The sequence below is a fragment of the Hemitrygon akajei genome, chromosome 31 (genome assembly GCF_048418815.1).
Source record: "Hemitrygon akajei chromosome 31, sHemAka1.3, whole genome shotgun sequence".
NCBI classification, from domain to species: domain Eukaryota; kingdom Metazoa; phylum Chordata; class Chondrichthyes; order Myliobatiformes; family Dasyatidae; genus Hemitrygon; species Hemitrygon akajei.
Genome location: NC_133154.1, coordinates 6,039,782 through 6,052,751, shown reverse-complemented (window position 1 = coordinate 6,052,751; position 12,970 = coordinate 6,039,782). Strand labels below are relative to the sequence as shown.

At 45.9% G+C, this 12,970-nt stretch overlaps 1 protein-coding gene across 2 annotated transcripts in view; it reads right to left on the bottom strand.

Moving 5' to 3' along the window:
* Nucleotides 1–8,084, bottom strand: part of LOC140719308 (peripheral myelin protein 22-like) — a 35,885-nt gene extending 27,801 nt beyond the window's left edge. The window contains exon 1 of one of the 2 annotated variants that reach the window (XM_073033848.1): nucleotides 7,938–8,084. The gene's annotated coding sequence lies outside the window, so the exon portion shown is untranslated. Of the gene's footprint in view, nucleotides 1–7,503; nucleotides 7,526–7,937 lie in introns of those variants that run through there. The other variant, XM_073033849.1, reaches the window with a different exon arrangement.
* Between the last annotated feature and the right edge of the window lie 4,886 nt (nucleotides 8,085–12,970).

The following is a 12,970-nucleotide window of genomic DNA, read 5'->3' as shown; positions in this document are numbered from 1 at the left end:
AAATATGCTAGTTTACAGGTCAATTGGCCACAATCTCTTGCCTTCAGCATGCAGGTGGGTTTCTTAAGGTTGTTATAGCTAGGGACAGTAATGGGGACAAGCTCCCACTACCAATTAAATGCTCCCAATTGTGTGCTCAAATACAGTAGCTCCTAACAACCACGTCTAGCTCCTGACCTTCACTACTAAGCCTGGCGGAACCGTTTCTACTAATAGGAGAGGGGCAAAGGTGGGTTGCTGGCACCATTAAACCAGTCGCTTTGGGCAGATGGGGCTTGTCAGCCGTGGTTGGCGGCTCATCTGGAAGGAATACTCAGATCTCAAACCTCTGGGTATAGCCACAAGGCAGCAACCATGGGGGAGGCTTTAGGAGTAAACCCCCCGAGGGAAAAATCTGGAGCTGGAGTCCCTAAGGCAGTTTCATGTTGATTTCAATGTTGATGGGCAACTCCAGGGACCAACCGTATCCGTCTCTGCTGCTCCTTTGGGCTCGTCAGATGCGTGGAGAGGGGGAGCTTCCTACATGGGCAGCAGCTTGCTCTCCATGTTGTACTGCTCTGGTTTGCAACATCCACAGCCTCAGATGCAGGTAGGTGGTAGAACTGATGAGATGCTGGGAGAGTGGGTTACAGAGAAAACTACTAGGGAATGGAATTGCATTCTGAGGGAACATTGACTCAATGGGCTATATGAGTATTGTGAATTCTTGCTGGCATTGGGACAGGTCCAGTGGAGGTTCATGAGAATTAATGTAGGAATGAAAGGGTTAACTTATGAGCGTCTCCTTACTCTGTGCTTGTACTCACTGGAGTTTAGAAGAATGAAGGGGATCTCATTGTAACTTACCAAGTAATTGAAAAGCCTAGATGGAGTGGATGTGGAGAGGATGTTTCCAATATTGAGAGAGTCTAAGACCAAAGGATACAGCCTCAGAATACAAGGAGTTTAAACTGTCTGGAGTTTAGAACAGAGATGTGAAGAAATTTCTTTAGCCAGTGGGTGGCGAATCTGTGGAATTCATAGCCATGAATGACTGTGGCAGCCAAGGCATTGAGTTGATGGGTTGATCAGAAGTTGATAGGTTCTTGATTAGTAAGGGTGTCAAAGGTTATGGGGAGAAAGCAGGAGAATGGGGTTGAGAAGACAATAAATCAGCCATGATGGAATCACAGAGAAGACATGAGGGGTCAAAAGGCTGAATTCTACTTCTTGTTTTGTAAGGAAATATGCACCCACCATCCGTGGTTAAACGTTTAACATAGTACCCAGCTTAAAGTACAATCATGCAATTGTCCAAAAGGAGACTTAGATCCAGACATCCCTCCTCTCCCAGAAGTTCCGGGAGTCTCCCACACATTGATAGCAGCTCCATGATGCCCACAAATTATATACAATATCCTGGAAATCGATTTTTTTCAGAGAGAGTGAGAGAGGGATGAGGAGGGAGGGAGGGATGAGGGCGAGGGAGAGGGAATCCTGATTAGTCTCTCTTTGTGCTAAGTAGACCTATCAGTTTTCTCTGTGGGCGGGCTTTACAGTCAACCTCTCTCTCTCTTTCATTGTCCATCAGTTCAGTTTAGTGTCCTGCAGCGCCATGGCAGAGTGTTCCAAAAAAATATATAAAACATACTTCACCTCAGACGACACTAAAGTGTACCCCTGCCTAATAGGGGTCAAAACTAACGACAGTGTTGCTCGCTGCACTGTTTGCAACACTGACTTTTCTATTGCCCACGGTGGGTTAAAATGTAAAAGACATGTTGAGCTGAGTTTAACAGGTGTCATTCATTCATTAGCATAGCGAATGTTATTTAAACTAGCTGGCGAGCTGCTAAGGAGCTACTCTATTGACGTCCTACGTGATGAGGCCAAACTCCCTGTAGACTTGCTTAAAGTTGTAATAGAATTTTAAAAAATGACTCCATGATAATATAATAAGTACATATTTTAATGACACATTTTCTGCATAAGACAATATAATAAGGATACACCTTATGCTTTTATTTCTTTTAGGGATCACAACATATTAGGGAGGATCAGCGCGGGAAGGCTGCTCAAGTATTTCACATATATAGTTTCAATATCTGATCAAATAAATCATTGTGTTCTTTCGTAATCAAATGTCCTACGTACATACACCCTTGGAGGTCGATCGGGGGGCTGGGGGTGGGAGTGGTGGTGCTACCTCCCTGAAATGAGTTTTTGCAGGGTCGGATGTCTGCAGATCAGATAATCAGTATCACGGCTTTGCCAGTATGTGAAACATCCCAGAATCAATTGTGGTTCGGTGCCAAGCGTAAACCACAGGACATCATAACAGACAACACAATAGCATCCAACAATTTACAAAGCAACGGTGCTAACAGCCACGGGCAATCAATAATTAGCAGAACGGCCACATGCACAAGCATCAATAATCAAACTTAAATAAAAATGAACATACGAACAGGGTCATGATTATCAACAGAACGAGAGCAGGAAAGACCATTTAACGAACGGCAAGATGGACAGCATTTAAAAATTGGCAAATGTCTGAACGATTAATAAAGGAAGCAAATTACAAGACTGAAGATGACAAAAATGGAAGGCAAGAATTAATACAAAGCTTGGTCCTGCAGAAAGCGAGTTTGTGGAAATGATAATGGCAAGACAGAAGGATAAATGTTTGCATCAGCTGTCACCGTGGAAGATACAGTTAACATCGCAGAAATAGCTCCAAATCGGAAACTGTAGGCAGGGAGAAAGTCAAAAAAATTTACAGTCGCTGGGGCAGTGGGACAGAGCAAAATGTTGGAGCTGGAGGCTCACAGATCCCTGGATTCTCATGGACCTCACCCTGGGTTCATAGAAATAGTGGTTGGTGAGACAGTTGATACAATATTGTACTTTTCCCAAATTCTCCAGATCTGGAGACTGTTTCAGATGATTGAAAACAACGTGGCAAGCACGTCTCTGAAAAGATTAAAGATTCAAATACTTTTGTTATCAAGGAACGCATAAATTAGACAACCTTGAGACTTGTTTGCTTACAGGCAATCACAAAGCAAGAAAACCCTAAAGATTGCCATTAAAAATAAAGACTAACATCCAAAGCACAAAGAGGAAAAAACACACAAATCATGCAACAGGAGCAAGTGAAAGCATTCCGAAACAAATTGAGTCCTTAGAGAAAAGGGGAGGGAGATAGAAAGTAGAGAAAAAGCCATCCCAACCATTGATCACATCTACATGAAACACTGTCATAGGAAAGCATCTCATCAGAGATCTTCACCATACAGGCATTGCTCTCTTCTTGCTGCTCCCATCAAGTGGAAGGTACAAGAGTCTCAGGCCTCACACCACCAGGTTCAAGAACAGTTACTACCCCTCAACCATCAGGCTCCTGACAAAAGGGGATAAATACACTCACTAGCCCATCCATTGAGATGTTCCAACAACCAACGACCCTTTACCTTGTCATTTTATGTTCTCATTATTTATTGCTGAATTTATTTCTGCACTCTGGTTGATCTTTCATTGATCCTGTTATAGATACTAATCTATAGATTTGCTGAGTATGCCCACAGGAAAATGGATCTCAAGGTTGTATATGGTGACTTATGTACTTTGATAATAAAATTTACTTTGAACTTAATCAAGAACTTATCAACCTCCACTTTAAATGTATCCATTGACTTGACTCCATAGCCAACTGTGGCAATGAATTCCACAGAACCAGTATTCTTGCTTCAACCAGCTCTACAGGTGGGGGGCGGGGGGGTGTGTCTGTGTGTGTACATACACACCACATATTAGGCACACGACTACCACACACAGAAATGGTCGAATACGTAACTGGGAATGAGATGAGAACAGCGAAATAAATCCAGATGCCAGGCAGACACTGCACTAAGGGCAGCGTAAAGGCTGACCACAGTGGAAAGAGTGAGAAGTTTCAGGTTCCTGGGAGTCAGCATCACTTGGGCCCAATACAGTGACCCAATTATAAACAGGGCATGCCAGTGTCTATGCTTCATTAAGAGGTTATGGAGATTTTGGTATGAAATCAAAGGCGAGCAGATTTCTACGGCTGCACCGTGGAGAGCATTCTAACTGGTTGCCTCACCGTCTGGGACGGAGGGGCCACTGCCCAGGATCGGAAAAAGCTGCGGAATGTTGTAAACTCAGCCAGCTCCATCGCCGTAGGGCCATAAGACATAGGAGCAGAATTAGGCCATTCGACCCGAGTCTGCATCGGCATGACATCATGACTGATTTACTATCCCTCTCAACCCCATTCTCTTGTCTTCTCCCCAAAACCTTTGAAGTCCTTACCAATCAAGAACTTATCAACCTCTACTTTAACTACACCCAATGACTTTACCTCCAAAGCCAACTGCAACAATGAATACCAAAGACTCACCGCCCTCTGGCGACAAGAAATTCCTCAACTCTGTTCTAAAGGGACGTCCTTCTAATGAATCCATGGGCATTATTTTTGCACTACTTTATTTATATCTATTATAATTTACTGTGAGTTTTTAATATAGTCTTCTACAGATGTGCAGTGGAGAGTGTATCGACTGGCCTGGTATGGCAACACCAATGCCTTTGAATGGAAAATCCTACAAAAGGTTGTGGATTTGGCCCAGTACATCAGGGGTAAAGTCCTCCCAACCACTGAGCGCAACTACATGAAACGCTATCATAAGAAAGCAGCATCCATCATCGGAGATCCTCACCACTCAGGCCACGCTCTCTTCTCGCTGCTGCCATCAGGTAGAAGGTACAAGAGCCTCAGGACTTTCACCACCAGGTTCAGGAACTCTTACTACCCCTCAACCATCAGGCTCTTGAACATTTGCCCCATCCATTGAGATGTTCCCACAGCCAATCGTCTCATCTCATTAGCTCATCTTCTCGTTATTTACTGCCATTTATTTATATTTGCGTTTTGCACAGTTCATTGTCTTCTGCACTCTGGTTGATCTTCCCTTGATCCTGTTATAGATTTGCAGAATATGCCTGCAGGAAAATGCATCTCAGGGTTGTATAAGGTGACTCACATGTACTTTAAAAACATTTACTTTGAACTTTCATTGACCCTGTTATAGTTATTATTCTATAGATTTGCTGAGTATGCCCACAGGAAAATGAATCTCAGGGTTATATATGGTGACATATGTCCTTTAATAAATTTACTTTGAACTTTATGTATAACACTGTACTGCTGCCGCAAAACAACACATCTTATGACATGTCAGTAACAATAAACTTGATTCTGATTCCATATCCTATATCAGGCAAGTTAAATTTTAATATCGACTATACATGAAACAGTGTACCTCCATGGCCAAGGTGCAAAACACCGTTCCAAGAGTCACATATAGCATATATAAATAGCAAGAAAACCTGGTCGCACAAAAAAATATATAGCCCAAGTCATGTCCTGTAAATTAATGGTGTATAGGTGTCATCAGTAAGAACAGTTCTTTAGCAGATGAACGGACACACACACACACAATCCAGCGTGTCATTTCTCCAATCAAACAATGGATGGCGCCACCACCAATGGTAGGGGCCAGCCTTCAACACAGCACAGACACAGAGCTACACCGTTTCCAGCGTCTCCTCTCCTGGGTCGCTGCAGCAGGCACGCCCACGGCTTGAGACCCAGTCCTTGTTACGACCGAGATCACACAGCTTTCCCCGTCATCTTTCATGCCAATAACCAAGGGAAACAGACCTGCAGCAGTTTACATTATCAATGTCCAACAGGGCCTTTGCGATCACAAGAGAAAGATCCAAGACAATCACTTGCCGATAGACTGCACGCCGCCTTCATGCACTGACTCTGACGCCCGGAGGCAATAACTCAGTCTGTGCCAAGTCCAGCTCCTGCAGCTCCTCTGCCAACAAACAGCTGGCTGAGGGGGCAGACCTGCAGTATCTGAAGTTCTAGATGTCCAGCATTGTCTTGCAAATGTAAAAAGGATGTTTAAAAAAAGTCAGAAATACCCTTGGTTGGCCTCCAAAGGGCGGCAACGTCTGAACACGCCGCCACCTCACCAGATGAGGTACTGTAGCTATGTAACCAGAAAATAAGGCACGAGTTTCAGGAGCCGAAAACTCTTTAAGTTCAAGTGACATCAGCAGGAGGAATTCGGGGCGGAGACTCTCTCCCAACTTCAGCCGATGCCAAAGTATCTGTGATGCATCAGGAAAGCGAGAACTACGAGTTCAAGGCGGATTGCGACCGCGTGTAGGGGCGAATATTGGCCCCACCCTTAGGGGCGACACCAGACCAGCGTCGCTATCCCTCCAGATGTCGGCGGATCCCGGGAACCGCTTCAGATTCTCTGCAGTGTCGAGGCCATCGCGACATGCCCGCCGACCGTATTCCCCCACCCCTCCTTGCAACCGGTAAAAGAGGTGACAGAACTACAAATTCCAACCTCATCGTGAAGAACATAGGACATAGGAGCGATTTAGGCCACTCGGCCCGTCGAGTCTCTTCCCCCATTCCGTTATGGCTGATTTATTATCCCTCTCCACGTAACCTTTCACAAGGACTTTATCAGTATCAATGTACCCAAACCTGCGCACCCTGCAGAGAATCTAAAACTGTTCCGGGACCCGTCGATGTCCGGGGGAGAGAGACAGTAATGCTGGTCTGACACCGCTCCCGGCTTTGGCCAGTGTTCACACCTTCTCCCATTTCGCCCGTACGCCCGGTCGAGGTGCGCCCTGAACCGCAGGCAGAGGTTTCGCCGGGGCGTTGCTGCACACCTGATGCATCACAGGTACCCTGGCATCGGCCGGAGTTGAGGGGCAGCCCGGGGAGGGTCTCCCCACGGCTGTCCGGGCACAGTTTCACTCTCTGGCTAAAGAGACTCCTCATCTCATCCTTGTATTCTCAGACTGTGCCCTATGGTGCTCAACTCACTCGCTAGAGGAAACATCCTCTGCACGCTCACTATCTAGGGCTTTCGATAGTCTGTAGGTTTGAAAGAGATCTCTCCCCCCCCCCCCCCCCCCCCCACCACCACCACCACCACCACCACCACCAAACTAGCAAAGGGACGCTCATCCCCCGCCCCGTCCCTTGGACATCAGCGAGTGAAAGGACCGGAGCGCAGGCGACCCAGCTCCCCGCAGCGACCCCGGAGACGATGAGAGCGACCTGAAACTTGAAACGGCATCCTCTCTCGTACCAACAAAACTATACGCACACCCCTCCCTCCCACTCCCACAAACACACACACACAGAGTCCCAAATTCCTACCACCGCGGGCGCTAAGGGGCTCTTTAAAATACACACAAACTTGATTCAAAACATCTGGTTTACAGACAAGCGAGGAAAAAACACCCGCGTCCAACTCTGCCGAGCGGAAAGAAAAGGCGAGGCGTACCGCGCACGTCTCCAAATAAATAATGCTCCCTTTGAAATTAACAAGGATGCAGAAACATGTCCCGTCTGTTTCATTTATACTCGAAAATTACGATTTAAAAAACGTTACATACCCGCTTCGTTATTACTGAACTCCAGGTCCTGTATAAAACCGTGGAAGCGATCTGAAGATAAACTACAGCGTAACAGGGTCTCGCCCACTTCAGTCAAAATTTACAACTCACTTTGGGGACAAGATGCAAAATCGTAACGCTACTCCACTTAAAAACCAGCTGTTTTCTTCCACTCTGGCCGGGTGCCGATGTCAGCTTCTGTCCCCGACTGGCAGCTGACGGATTTTTGTCCGAAAATGAAGCCCGTCACCACAACCCGGAGTGTCCGCTCAGAGCCTCCAGCCAGGCGGAGGTTTAAAAATTAAACAGCTCTTCTCGAAGATTAAAAAGTTTTAGAGGGCTCGTCCCCCGTTCCCCCCCCCCCCCCCCCCCAGAAAACAATACTTTGGGAGCGGGTGGAAGACAGATAACAGAGCGGGGAAACCGACCCTTACCTGGAATCCCTGGAAGTGAAGCCAGTTGCCGAGTTCGAGCCCCTGCGAGACGCAATGATCACAAACTGTTCTCACCGAAGCCAACGCCCTCCTCGCTCACCAGCGACCGCAGCACTTCCCCACGCCTCACCCACTCCCCGCCAGCCTTTTCCCTCCTTAAAGGGACTCATTACAATTCCTCTCGTAACTTGCTTTTAATTTTACTGGCGGGGACTCTTTCCTTGGGTGGAAAATAATGATTTTAGTCCGCTGTACCCTTCGGGGGCTCTTTCGCTGGAATTATATATACTCTTATTGTAGTTTTTAGTTACTATAATGTATTCCACATGAAATCTTAAAATTACAATAACTAATACAAATAAAAAATAAGTAAGTAGAACAAAAAGAGAGCAAAAAAGAAACTGAGGTAATGTTCATGGGTTTATTCTCCATTCAGAAATCTGATGGCAGAAGGGAAGAAGCTGTTCTTGAAATGTCGATTGTGTGTCTTCAGGCTCCAGCACCTCCTCCCTGATGGTAGTAACGACCTGGGCGGTGGTGGCTAGTGCCCATGACGGAGCTGGCTGAGTTTGCAGATTTCTGAGAGGGGGGGATTGAGAAAACAGGGAACTTTAAATCATCCAGCACAACTTCAGTTAGAGGGGACATTTCTGAATCTCTTTTTAAGGAAGTGGTATGGGAACACATAGGTGGCGGGGTGGCGAGATGTCTCTCCCGAAGGAGGTGTAAGGTGCTCCCTCCCTCTGCTAGCCTGGGGTTACCCTTGGGCAAGGCATAGTGCCTGCTCAGCACCCCCACCTCCCCATCAGGGTCACGCAAAGCATGGGAGCAGGAAGTGGGTGGTCTTTTTGAACAGCAGGTGCATATCGCAAGTCCTGGTTATGGGACCACTGACACCAGGCAAGACAATCTCTGAAGAGTTTCGATAACGGCCGGGGTCACCTGTCTTGTAAAGACACTGCCCAGAAGGAGGCAATGGCAAACCACTTCTGTAGAAAGATCTGCCATGAGCAGTAACGGCCGTGCATAAGACCATAGACAAGGAAGTCTGCAGACGCTGGAAATCCAGAGCAACACACACAAGATGCTGGAGGAACTCAGCAGGCCAGGCAGCATCGATGGAAAAGAGTAAAAACATTTCAGGCGGACAGCCTTCTCCGGGACATCTTGATAAAGGGTCTTGTCCTGAAACATTGACTGTTCACTCTTCCGTGCATAAGACCATGATTGCCAACATGATGGCACATGATGATAGACAATAGACAATAGGTGCAGAAGTAGACCATTCGGCCCTTCGAGCCTGCACCACCATTTTGAGATCATGGCTGATGTACAATACTATCAATAGATACTATCAATACCCGGTTCCTGCCTTGTCCCCATATCCCTTGATTCCCCTATCCATAAGATACCTATCTAGCTCCTTCTTGAAAGCATCCAGAGAATTGGCCTCCACTACCTTCCGAGGCAGTGCATTCCAGACCCCCACAACTCTCTGGGAGAAGAAGTTTTTCCTTAACTCTGTCCTAAATGACCTACCCCTTATTCTCAAACCATGCCCTCTGGTACTGGACTCTCCCAGCATCTGGAACATATTTCCTGCCTCTATCTTGTCCAATCCCTTAATAATCTTATATATTTCAATCAGATCCCCTCTCAATTTCCTTAATTCCAGCGTGTACAATCCCAGTCTCTCTAACCTCTCTGTGTAAGACAGTCCAGACATCCCAGGAATTAACCTCGTGAATCTATGCTGCACTTCCTCTACAGCCAGGATGTCCTTCCTTAACCTTGGAGACCAAAACTGTACACAATACTCCAGATGTGGTCTCACCAGGGCTCTGTACAAATGCAAGAGGATTTCCTTGCTCTTGTACTCAATTCCCTTTGTAATAAAGGCCAACATTCCATTAGCCTTCTTCACTGCCTGCTGCACTTGCTCATTCACCTTCAGTGACTGATGAACAAGGACTCCGAGATCTCTTTGTATTCCTCCCTTACCTAACGCTACACCGTTCAGATAATAATCTGCCTTCCTGTTCTTACTCCCAAAGTGGATAACCTCACACTTATTCACATTAAACGTCATCTGCCAAGTATCTGCCCACTCACCCAGCCTATCCAAGTCACCCTGAATTCTCCTATCATCCTCATCACATGTCACACTGCCACCCAGCTTAGTATCATCAGTAAACTTGCTGATGTTATGATATTGATTAGAACATAGAATAAACAGTACTATACAGACCCTTCCGGTCATGATGTCACGCTGACCTTTCAACCCACTCCATGATCAATCTACCCTTCCCACATAGCCCTCCATTTTTCTTTCATTCATGTGCCTACCTAAGAGTCTCATAAACATCACTAACGTTAATGCCTCACTGTCACTCCTGGCTGCACTTTACATGCATTCTGTGTAAAACACCCAACTGTAACAGCTCCTGAAAACTTCCTTGAATCACTTTAAAACTATGTCCTTTCGTATTAGTAATTTCTCACCCTGAAAAAAAATGCTGACCGTCCATGCTAGTTCCTTCGGCTTTGTGTGCACATTGCTCAAGATATCGAGCATCTGCAGAATCTCTTGAGTATGTGATTTGCCACACTAATAATGTGTTTTACCATCTTGCACACCCTAATCAAATCACCTCTTGTCCTCCTTCGTTCCAAAGAGAAAAGCCCCAGCTCACTCAAACTCTCCTCATAAGACATGCTCTCTAATCCAGTAGCGTCCTGGTAAATCTCGTCCGCACCCTCTCTAAAACTTGGGGCACTTCGTCGGACTTCTATATAATCAATATAGATTTATGACAGGAAAATCGTCTTGGAACAATCAGTGAGACAGTCTTGGGTTGTAACTAACAGAATCATGAGGGTAATGGGTGTATATAGACTTACACCTTTGAGAAGGTGACATACAGAACTGTTAATAAGTGAAATTAAACAGTCTGTCCTTGGGGTGATATACTGGCCTGGACTGAGGATTGCTTAATGGACAGGATGCAGGAATGAAGAGGTCACTTTGGGATAGGGAGGTTGTAACCATGCATGAATGGACGTCGGAATCCCAACTGCTCATGGCTTTCATGAATGACTTGAATGAGGGGCAGCCAGGTGAAATATGTCTGAGTTTACCGATAACATGAAGCTGGGTGGTGGTATGGTTTGTGAAGACAATGAAGAGAGGCTTCAGAGGCAGATACAGTACTGTGCAAAAGTCTTTTACACACACACACACACACACACTGTGGTGAACTACATATACCTGTCTGGACATGCCCCTCCCACCCCCCCCCCCCCTTGACTGCTCCTGTGGTTTCTCCCACAGACCGTGGCTCCTCCCACAGACCCCGGTATAAAGGCGATTGAGGCCTGAGCCCTGCCCTCAGTCTCCAGGATGTAGCGTGGTGGTCAATTGCTGCTTGTTCTTTCTTCCAGTCAATAAAAGCCGATATCTCACCTCACATCTCAGAGAGTTATTGATGGTGCATCACTCACACACACACACACACACACACACACACACACACACACACACACACACACACACACACACACACACACACACACACACACACACACACACACACACACACACACACACACACACAGAGTTAGGATGCCTAAGATTGCTGCACAGTATTGTATTTGTCAACATGGAGCAGAGAGCAAGATGGTAAACCTGGTGAGAGCAAAGGATGTTGGGAGGAGTGTGGGACGTGTGGCAGAGAAGGAGTGCCAGGCAGGGGTGCAGACACACAAAGCCCTCAGACTCCAGGCACGGTCACTAGGTTCCAAATAATTGGTTTATAGATCATTACAGAATTTCTCTCTGGTGCTTCCCACTCCCTCCCCTCTCCCTTCCCCTTTTCCTAACCATGATTCCCCTCTCCCTGTCCCCTTCCCACTCACTTACCGCAATAAAGACCCATATGAGAATCAGGTTTATCTTCACTCATATATGTCATGAAATTTGATTTTTTGTTTGTGGCAGCAGTACAGTGCGATATATATAAAATTACTACAGTACTGTGCAAATGTCGTAGGTACCCTAACTACTTATATATATATGTGTGTCTAAGACTTCTGTGTGGTACTATACATTAGGGACTTTTAAGAAGTGTTTATATAGGCATATGAATAGGAGGGAAATGGAGGGATATAGACCTTGTGTAGGCAAAGGGATTAATTTAATTGGAAATTTTATTACTAATTTAATCGGTTTGGCAAAATATTGTGGGCCAAAGGGCCTGTTCCAGTGTTGTACCATTGACTAACTTTTTTGTTTATTTAGAGATACAACAGGGGATAAGCCTTTCTGGCCCTTCAAACTGTGCCACCCAGTAACCCCGATTTAACCCTCACTTAATCACAGGACAATTTATAATGACCAATTAACCAACTAACCTGTATGTTTTTGGACTGCAGAAGGAAACGGGGGGGGGGGGGGGGGGACGGGACTCGTTTGAAATCGAGCTCGCATGCATCACTTGTGCCTGCAACTCATTCCATACTCTCGTGACTCTTTGAATAAAGAAGTTTTCCCTCATGTTCCCCTTAAACTTTTCACCTTTCCCCCTTCACCCATGATCTCTGGTTATAGTCCCAACCAACCTCAGTGGAAGTAGCCTGCTTGCATTTACTCCCTCATAATTCTGTATACCTCTATCAAATCTCCTCTCAAACTCTTGCATTCCAAGGAATACAGTCCTAACTTATTCAAACTTTCCTCATAATTCCAGACCCGACAAAATCCTTGTAATTTTTGTCTGTAATCTTTCAACCTTATTTACATCTTTCCTGTAAGTAGGTGACCAAAACTGAACATATTACTCTAAATTAGCCCTCATCAATGTCTTGCACAACTTCAAGATAACATCCCAAAATATGTCTGCATGCCTTCAGGTCAGGCCTGCACTGGCAGGCACCTCCCATCTCTACCCAGTTAGCAGGAGCCCCCCGCCACTTGTTTCCAACTCATCACCTGCAACCTATTTAGACCCAGGTCTCATCTACAGTCCTTGTTCACT